Here is an 11126-nt window from a genome sequence, read left to right as displayed (position 1 = left end):
TTTACAGTTTCACTATTTTGTGTGTTAAAGTATTTTGGTAATTTAGTTTCACGTTGCACCCAGAGTTATGTAAGATCCACAATGTTTATTGTGTTTACTTGGTGTAGCAGCTTACCATGTGTAAAATGTCAAGAGTGTGAAGCATTGCATGTTCTGGCTTTGCATGAAACAGTTGCATTTCGCTCTATCCTTGTTTTGATTTTATGATCCTCCACATAGACATGGAGCACTCTGAGGTAAGTGCTCTTCACTTTCATGCTGATTATGATGAGTTTGCCAAAGCTTTATAATTTGAGCTGTTCAGCATTATGTAAAGCAACAACTGGCAATCATGTCCTGATAATTACTGTGTATTGTTGACCTTTATTAACATAATCTCAAATCTCTCAGGCTGTTTTGCACAAGTCAAATACCACGGTTTGAGGCTGAAGCCGGTGCCAAAGTGCAGTGCAACCAACAGTCGCTGGGTGCTGGATTCAAATCAAATCTCAATCTTATTTAAAAAGTGTCAAATTTTCAAACCAATTAGTCATTTCAACAGTCGGTTTCATTGTGATTTCAACAGCTAAATTTAGAGCTTTGATTAATGTGCTGGTGATCATATAATATTGACTTCTTGCAAATGAGCAAAATGACAGACTTCATCACGCTCTTCGGCTTTTACAATGTGTTTGATTTCATTAGGAAGACGGCACCAGCTAGCACTTTCTAGGAAATGACTGCAATGGATTCCAGCAGTAGCTGGAGTTTGTAAGGGTGCCATTTGTGAGTAGCTAATATCCGCCGAAGGGATGTTCGACTAATGCCACTCACCAGTGACATGCGGCGAGTGCTACGCTGTGGTCGCTTGCTGAATGAAGCTAGGACAGCCACTGATGTTTCTTCATTAGTGACAGTTTTCTTGCGTCCACATTTTGGCAAATCCAACACTGAACCAGTTTCACGAAACTTAGCAAGCAGTTTGCTAACTGTAGCATGGGAGATGGGTGGTCTCGTAGGGTGTCTTGCATTGAAATCTGCTGCACTGACCCGGTTACTGCATTCACCAGATATCGACACAATTTCGATCCGCTCCTCACGTGTTAACCTCTTCGACATGTCAATGGCTGTGAACAAAGAGAAACTTGTAAATAACTCATGAAAGAATAAAGTTACGTTGAAACCAAACACACCATTGTTTTTCTTGTGACATTACCAATAGGTTTGATGTGTCACATGGCCCTCTTCCTATTGAAAAAACAAAAGTTGCATCCAAGATGGCCGACTTCTAAATGGCCACCATGGTCACCACCCATCTTGAGGAGTTTGCCCCCTCACATATACTAATGTGCCACAAACAGGACTTTAATATCACCAACCATTCCCATGTTATTACGGTGTATCCATATAAATGGCCCACCCTGTACAATAGAATTGACGTGGTGTTCATGATAGTGGCTGTTTTGTGTTGCTCCCTGTTGTAGTTCACCTAGCTACACCAGCAGATTCCTCTTTATTACCCCTGAAAGGCTGACAATGAACACTTTTCAACTTATTAGAAAATGCTAACATGCTAATCTGCCTTTTGGAGTACCAGATACGGCATCAGTTTGTGTCTGACATCTGAGGAGGCAGAGAAATACTTTCAGAGAGCTGATTGACCTGGAGCAGTATCTGTGTCTTACTACTATTTTAATATTTCCATATCAATGTATAACCTCAGATGGAAATTCATGGTTTCAAACAGATGAGACCAGCACCAGCTGAAAACTGAGCCCATCTGGCTCCAACGTAAACCAATCCATTAGGTTACACCTTGTTACAGCCATCTTTCCTCTATCCACATGTGTACATAGACTATGGCACTGACATGGCCTCTCTGAATATTTGCAACCATCTCTCACAGGTCAATGTCACCTTTCTCTGCTCTTCCCTCTAGTTCTATATCTCTTTTCTTTTTCTGCTGATCCATAGCCCCCATTGCCTCATCCTTCATTCTCTCCCCACATGCTAAAAACAAGATGGAGTGCGCATCCCAGTGGAAGCCTTGAGACAAGGTAATGCCATAGCCATCCATGCTTTTTCAGATTAAAAGAGATTATGAGGAGAGGAATGAACAGATTAGCTCTCACGTCACATCACAGCATGTGGGAAGGGGTGTGGGTGAGGGGCTCGATGGGCATCCATTGAATAAAAGAAAGACATGAGGGTCGCATTGAGACATGCTGGTATTAAACACATGTCCATGCATATGCACACATGGATGCATACTAAATGTAAACAACAGCATTAAATTCAGTTGCGAGTGACGTATCAATTTCAATTAAAATATGGGTTTATCTCTGGTGTGTATATTAATGCGTCTTTTCACTACATCTAGTCTCATGCTAACAAAAGGTAATAAGTGCTTCCTATCAAAACTACAGATAAAAGACTTGTGTTGAGCACCTGGAAAAAACACACATTTATAAAGCCTCTTCGTTAAAAAGAGGATTTCAGTGTGCAACAGCTGTTTGTGAAATGATGAATATTAAAATCTTTGAAGGGCAGTACCCCCACCACCACAACTTTGTTTTTACACCATGTGTCACTCAGTCCCAACTCAGTTAATTCCCATAAATGATAGTGAATATAATTTAAACATTATGTAAATTGTATGTTTTTAGTTGACTGTTTCGAGTGCAAATTAGTATACATTTGATGCTCCAGTGAGCATTTATTGCAGATTTATGGCAGGAGAAGAGCAGAAATCTCACTCGATTGAGCAAGTGCATCAAATAATTTTTCTTTAGGCTCAGACAAACAAAATGAGGAGATGGAGTTGTGACGTGATAAATAGTTACGGAGGAGTTTGGGGCGGAAGCATGGGTCAACAAAACATCTGACTTTTTCACAGGGGTCTTCTGCTTGCTTCCTATTTTCTACTTATCAAAATATTTGGTTTTGAAATGTTATTTTCTTCTTATCTGTGTTTTGTAATGGTTTATGACTGCAGTGAAAGAAGCGCTGAGAATGAGATTTCACATCGAATGAGACATGTCTATGTGTCATTCTTAGGCTGCGACTGCAAGGAATGAAAAAATGAAGCTAATATGGAAGTAATAAAAGCTTACATTTTATAAATGGCTCCAAAAATGAGCCATTCCTCATGGATTCCCACGTTACAGCAGAAATAAGTATGCTTGCAGCCTGCAACTTCATGACAACTGCATTCTAATCCTCCTGTTTAAAAGGTATTAACTCTTACAGGCATGCATTATTAGGAAGCTCACTTATGTGATTAATAAGTAGTAATAGTAGATGTCTGCAATATGTTACCTCACCTAATTTGACTTATTGAATGTCCTTGTGGTTTTGGTGCATTTTGGAGCATTTTAAATCTAACAATCTGATAACTAACAGGTTGTCTGTGCTTAAGTTCTTTGTTTGTGCTTTGTACCTAAATAGGCTAGATCAGGGGTTTCAAACATGTGTCCCCAGGGCCAGAACTGACCTGCTGAAAAGTCCAATTTGACCCCACTGGTAGGCTTTTCACAGTGTGAAAATTGCAGTGAAATCACCAGTTACTCCATATGTGGATTGATCTGAAAGCAGGCCTGCCTCAGCTAAGCATGACAGAACCTGACATTGTTCCCCAAAATGACAGGTCATGCCAATAGCTCTGAATAGCTGTCAAGGAATCCTGCACTCTATGCCAATAAAAAAATTCCATCCTACCCCACCATCTTCTGTTATACATGATGATACTAACCCCACAGTACTGCGATGGTTGCTCACTGGCCAGTGAAACTCTGACCTCCCTTTATTGAGCAATTTGAAACCTCCCTCATCCACAAAAATACATTTATAATGTTTTTCACCAGCATCCAAAAAGGACATGTTAGCAAGAGAAACACTGATTACAGTACAATGATAAGGACTCTCACAAACAGGTTTCTTGAAATTGAACATACCTGTGCAGTTGTTTTACTCTGTCTACAGGTTTTTTTTTTTAATGGACACTGCGTAGCTGTTTTAGGGCATTTGTTGTATTTTAAGGATCTGTGCAGTGGGTGGCAAACCTATTGTTTCCACATTGCTAAAGATGTCTTTATTGAATCCTCCTGTAGTTACGCTGCAGTAAGTCTAGGCTGCAGGGGGCTTTCCATGATGCGGAGCGATTCTTCTTCACTCACTATGTGTTTATTCACCACTCTGCATTTAATCATAGTTAATATTAATCTCTGGCTCTCTTCCACAGTGTGCCTATTGTCCTGTCTTCCTCCCCTCACCCTCAACCAGTCATGGCAGATGGCTGCCCCTCGTTGAACCTGGTCCTGCCAGATGTTTCTTCCTGTTTAAAGGGAGTTTTTCCTTGCCACTGTCGCCAAAGTGCTTGCTGACAGGGGAGTCATGTGATTGTTGGCTTTTTCTCTGTATTATTGTAGGGTCTTTATCTTTCAATATAAAGCACCTTGAGGAGACAGTTGTTGTGATCTGATAAATAAATGAAATTGCACTGAAAAATTGAATTGAAATGTCAGGGATATAAAATGTATTTTTAAGATTTTGATAAATTGAATCATAAAGTGTAAAATAAGTAAAAACTTGACGTGTGAAGGTTTTGTGTTTTTGATGAACCACTGTGACGCGCTAGTCACATATCACATAGAACATAATGCTTATGCTGGACTTTTTTAAAACATATATCAGGCTGTTCATCATCTGATTTGGAAATGTGGTGGTTCATTAAAAGAGAATGAATGATTATTATGCAACTCTTTTACTATTTCAGCTTACTTGAGATCAGATTGGACTCAAGTAAGGCCCAGTAACTCAAGTGAGGTTGACACTCCTGGTCTAGCTGCACCATGCTCACAGCTTCACAACAATCTTCAACGACTGTTGCCATCTTTTATACACATACATGTTGCAGTATATATGGGGATTTTTTAAAAATGGCACATTATGAAGGATTATGGCAGCAGGCTGGCATATTTTATACTGGCTTAACATAAAATACAGTGACCATGTGCTTTGTAATGAAATAAGACATCATCCAGCTTAAAGGTGACACATGAATGTGTTTGTTTCTCCAACAAGAGAGCTCAACTGCTATAAAAGGCAACTCTTTGATCTGTTGGCTTAAAAAATGTGATGATTACAAGAAACACTGAAAATATCATTAGACTTAGCCTTTGTCTTATCTGATGATGAAGATGGAAAAGCCCATCAGCAGGCCCAGCAGCCACGTTTCAGCTGTGGTACGGTTGAAAAATCAAAACCAGTCAGAAAATGGGCAGCCATCAGAGCTGAACATCAGAGCGAATGAGGAAGTGCATCAGTAGCCACAAGGATGAATAAATCAACACTTTCCCCTAAATTAATCTCTCTCAAGTTGAAATTTTATTATAGGCGAGCTTGGACATCTCCATGGTAACAGGAATTCCACCGCCATTCCCAAGTGGATTCACAATCAGCACGTACGGACTGACAGCGTGACATGCTGTGCACACTGCGTATGCTGTACACCTGTGCACAGAAAAGGAGGCAAAAGGCACGCAAACTCACAAATGATCACACACGCGCACAGTTCCATCTCCCATCAAACTGTACAGGACGTCAGAGCTGTTGTTACGTCGCTTGAAAGTAAAAATCAATTCTTCAGTTTTACAAAAATTATTGCTCCAAAAAACTGACAGTTTAAGTTTTCTGCAGGTAGAAACAAATGCACACACACACTCTCCCAGACAGCACACAAAGAAAGAGTGCACTTTGAGTCTGCTGTTTTCTTAGTCTTTCCAGTTGGCGGCGGCCAGACGCGGCAGAGTTGGCACAGCCAGAGTCAGAGTGCCAGGGGGAATGGAGCGCCACATGGCATGTTCATGGCAGGGCCAGCTGGGGGGAGGGAAAGTGAGGTTTGTGTGTGTGTATATATACATGCATGTGTGAGTTGCATGGGGGGTGATGGAGGGGTGGTTTTGCATCTTAAATTCCACAACATCTGTTCAATAGGCAGAGCCATATATACCACTGAAGCTGGTGTGCTCACAGGCAACCATTGTAATTGGGGGGTTGGTGTGTACATGTGTGTGGGCATGTGCGCCTTCTGTGCATGCCTAGGTGTTGTAGAAGAGGGGAGATGAGGATGGGAGAAAGAGATGATGGGTAGGGATGCAGAATATTGAGGGTAAGTTTCAATTGTTCTCCTCTTGGCTCAGCAGCTTTCAATGAAATAAAGGCTGGCCCAGCAAAAAAAAGGAAAAAGCACAAAAATCAAACGAGCGCTATTAAATTCCCCTCACATATGGCCGTTTTGCTCGAGGCTGATTTATGGTGTCTGACGTGAGGATCACAATTTGTAGTTCATCACAACAACTGGGTTACGAGTAATTTCAGCATCTTCTTCATACAGCCTTGATGCCAGCAAGCTAGCTGTGTACTGGCACGTGGGGAGTCATCACTCTTCTCCAACGCTGGAAGTCCACAGACAGACACTGAGTGGGCACAAGGCACTGGGGCAGCGGCTCCTCACCCAGCTCGATGAGAAGCGGGAGTCTGAATATGGCCCTTGCTTCACACATGCAAGGCGGGCACACACATGGAGACGCAGGCACACTCGTACAAGCACGCTAACATACATCTAGTCCCCCTCCTCGTCATCCCTGCTGGCACTTTGGGGAAAAAGTACCTCCTCCCACTCCCATTTATCTGCCCCCACTCCACACCCCCCACCCCCACCCGTGGCAGCCGACGTCCCTCGCAGCGTGGCGTACCATCTGTTGCCCCCCCTCCACCCCGCCCACCCCCAATCTCTCCCTCCAACACCATCCCAACCTACTCCCCCAAACTTCCTCTGCCTTCCTGCGCCATCTTAGCCGTACAACACCTCTCTAGACCAGATCTGGGAACCACCAAAACAGGAGGACTTTTACTATACGCATGCATGGATGCACCATGACTGAGGAAACACCTTCATGTACTGTTTCAAAAGGCAAATAATTACAAAGTCATTGCATAAAAAGAGAGCACACGCCACCCAGGCGGATAATTCAGCGACATAAACCTTGACATGCAACACTATACTGCAAACTACAGATGAAGTTGTACAGCAGGAGAGAACACATAGGGTTTCCTGATTGCTCTCATGAATGTTTAATCGGTGAGGCTCTAATAGGGATGAAGTCTGTAAAACCTCCTCCAGCACCTCCAGGCGAAAAGTGAAGCCATGCCAAAAGCCTAATTAAATGTTTTTTAAACCTTTCCCCTTGGAGAGGACACAGAGTAGTTTCACCCCAGAGTGTGCCTGTGCTTCAAAGAGGTGGGTTAGTATGGGCTGTATGTAGCCTACCAACTACATAAAGGCAGTCTGTGGTAAGCTTGTGCACCCAGGGTGAGAGCAACACTCACAAAAACATTTTAAGAGTCAGTCTTTCTATAATGCACCAGAACTAAACTTGTATTCATGACATTGAACTCCACTGTGTCTGAAGGGTATTGATCACATGACAAACTAGCACGTGTTGGCATTTTGCCTCTCTTGCCTTTCTAACAGAGTGCAGAACACACAAAATATTAAATGCAGTTACTGTTATAACTGCTGATATCCTACTATCCTAACCACAAGGTCACCTAATGTCCTAACAGCATTAATTTACAGTGTTATTTGATTAATTCTCTCTAACCAAAATAATTAAAAATGAAAATTCATGTAATTTTGTTAGCACCTAATGCATTGCAATGAAAGTTAATTGAAAAAATCAGTTAAAACCTTCCACTTTGTGGTATAATTTCCACAGCGTAAAGAGCTCTGGTTATCCCTGGTAAAATGCTGGCACTCGGGCTAAGGGTCATTCCAGCTGATTCCACAGATTAACGCAACAAATTCAAATTTATACGCCACATTTGCCAAATCAGAAAGTGGCATGACTCCTGACCTCAGTGACCAGTCCACCCTATTTCTACGGGAGCTGGAAAAATGGGCTGGAATTTAATATGCATGTTTCGGTAAACCATTTAGACTGACATATTGATTTGGCACAGATCTGATATTGGCTTTTTAACATAAACATTCCAGTCAGTGTGCTAACATGCTGTATTGCAGGTTCTTTGAAAGCTTTGTATGAACAATTTCTACAATGTCTGTTTTTTTAAATAAATAAAACAAAAATCCAACTGTTACATTTCTTGCACTTTTGAATTATTTTCATCATTGCAGCAACAAGCTTGGCAAACACACAAGTATTGTCTTCTCGAGTCTATAATTAGACATTCATTTTGAAAAACCAATATCTGAAAAGCCCTTTGCATGGGCGGATGTAGGGGACAAGTGTGGACAGCAGAAGGTACCTAAACAGAGGAAGATGGATAGACAAGGAAAGAGCCACTGCTGTTTGTCCATTCATCTCAGGTGTATGTAGAAGAACTCAACTATGACAACTCATCCATCAGCCACAGGGAGACTACTGAGCCTCCTGGAACGGAACCAAAAACCACCTCTATCCATCATGCTTCTCTTCTCTTCTCTTCTCTTCTCTTCTCTTCTCTTCTCTTCTCTTCTCTTCTCTTCTCTTCTCTTCTAAAAAACAAAATCAGGTTATTTTTACTTTTGACTGAGATTGTGTCCGGTGCTGACAAGCGGCCAAAGCGCAGCTCTCGTGTGGGGTGAAAAGATTAAATATGGAAGGGGAGCCAGAGAGACAGGGCAACAAAAAGTGACAGGCCAGGAGGAAATGTACAAAACAATGACTAAGGAAAAAGCTTTAGAGCATAAAGAGTGAAATAAAAAGGAGAATGACAATAAGAGTGTGAAAAACATGTGTACATATATGAGGAAAGGAGAAAGCGGGAGCAAGGTAAGCAGCTAAACAGCAGCTGTCGACCTAATTCCTTCTTAACGCAGTGCTTGTGCTCTGATTAAGAAAGCGATCTGGCCTTTAATTTTCTCCTGACACTGGCTAATGCTCTGTATCTCAATTGCCCATCCTGGCTCTCCCTCTCACAACTATATGAACACAACAGCTTGCACCGCTTGTCGGCATCCTCCAAGCTGACTTAAAAAGTGTAAGAGATATTTTACAAAAGGAAATCTAAAACTCTCTTGCAACTGTGTTCAATCTTTAATCAAAAGGGAGTAATTGTATTATAGCAAGATAATGTTTTCCCCCAGACAGTCATAATGCACAAAATGAAGAAACATAACTTAACATGCTGATAAAAATTATGAAAGCAACAGAAGTGGAATGACGTGACAGCTAAACCATCTCATATGGAAGGACACAGATTCAAGTACCTAAGAACAGTCGCGTGTCTTATAGTTGTTTTCTTTACGAATGTGAGTAGAAAATTTTACTCTGAAATAAACAAAACTCAGCAAATTCTAAGATTTCATGGTCATTTTATGGTTATCAGTGTCAAACCATTAGCTGGTACCCTTTGAGTCCCTTGCGCCAAGTTAGTTGTACAGGCAGCCAGATCAAAAACTGCAGTGTGAGTGGGAAGTGAGAAAATCAATTAGGAAAAAAAAAAACATTCTCACATGCTGTGGGGGGGAAAAATCTCATAGTATAAACTGCTACATGTGTAAAGAGTTTTGTACCGATACTTTTTAAATGCTTCTAATTGAGGAGGAATAACTTTTTATCTCCAATTCCGCAGCTCCACCAGTTGAAGTGTGTAGGGTGCTATATGCTCCAGCAAAAAATATCTGTGTGTGGTATCAGCTCCAGTAAAAGACATATAGCATAGAGCAAACAACAACAGAGATAACTGCACGTGTTGCTCTATGCAGGAGAAACCCAACACAAAACAGCAAAATTTAAACAATGTCAAAAACAAGTAAATATGACACAAGCAAAATAAAAATAAATAAATAAATGGAAATGTTTCCTCAGTCAGAGGATTTCATCCATGACGCTTTGCATATGAACAGAGCACTGAAGTGACTGAGAGTACTGAAAATTAAAAGGTGGAAATAAACCCTAAAATTCGGTCAACACAAAAGAATAGATCTACGTTATGACACACATATTAATTTGATTAATTACATGCTTCACAGAGAGACATGTTAGAGTGTTCAAATACAAGAAAGAAACTTGTCAGCTTCCAAAACAATCCCAAATGGGACTAGGAGCTTTCTAAATTTATGTGTACGCACATTTGTGCATGCTCATATAAATGCTAAGGAGAGCAGACGGAAGAGAAGCCAGAGAATTACATGCAACCAGCATCAGAGCATAATGTGGCGAATACAAAAAAATAAAACTGACAATAAATAAATGAAGTAAAATCCCACAAATTTTGTGGAAAAGTAGTTGGTTGCATGTTGCAATCTAACAGTGATGCGTCATGTGATATCAGACACTGATTTCTCCTCAGTGTCTGATGTGAAATCAGGTGCTTTAGATTTGTTTGAAGTGAAATGACAGAGAAACGTGAAACTCCTCTTAACGGTCTCTGTTACCATAAGAAGTGACTGAGTGACGAATCAATTTCCAAGTACACACAATTAATCTGCTGGAGGTGAAAAAAATCCCAGAATAACATTTTAAAAAGACTAAAAAAAAGCTAAGTTTAGGATGAAGCTGTAAACAGTAAAGTATCATACAACCTGTAGAAATGTCAGTAAGTCATCATGATTAAAAATATTATGCATTTGAAAAGGTAAAATGATTGTAATCATTGAGAAGTAATAGAGTTGTCTCACATGATTTAGTAAAGAACACTGTTCAAGGCGGCATGTGCTTGAAACAAGTTCAATTATTCCAAACCGGCAGCCAATCAGAAGTCGAGAGAGAAAGAGGGTTTATTGAAATTGACATTTTTAATTTTGTTTTCTTTTGAAGTGGCAGAATAAACAGTGAGCTTTCACACTGTGGACAAAGGATTTACGATACGACAAACAAACATAAGAGCGGCGATAAACCTTCGTCAAACACGAGGTGTGTGTGTGCGTGCTTGGTGCAAACACACATGCCAATCGGACTGCCATGTGGAGTGTATGCGAGAGAGGTGGCGTTGCTAGGAGCACCAGGTTGTGTGCAGACAGTGGTAGCAGAGTAGAGACGGCAGCAGCAGCCTGGCAGTGGAGAAGAAAGGAGTGGAGCAATGCCAAGAAGATTCCCCCAGAGAGACCGTAGCAAGGAGAGAATGAGGCAGACAGAGAGGGA

Source organism: Maylandia zebra, linkage group LG8 (assembly GCF_041146795.1).
Source record: "Maylandia zebra isolate NMK-2024a linkage group LG8, Mzebra_GT3a, whole genome shotgun sequence".
Classification (NCBI taxonomy): domain Eukaryota; kingdom Metazoa; phylum Chordata; class Actinopteri; order Cichliformes; family Cichlidae; genus Maylandia; species Maylandia zebra.
Note: the sequence above shows the minus strand (reverse complement) of the source record.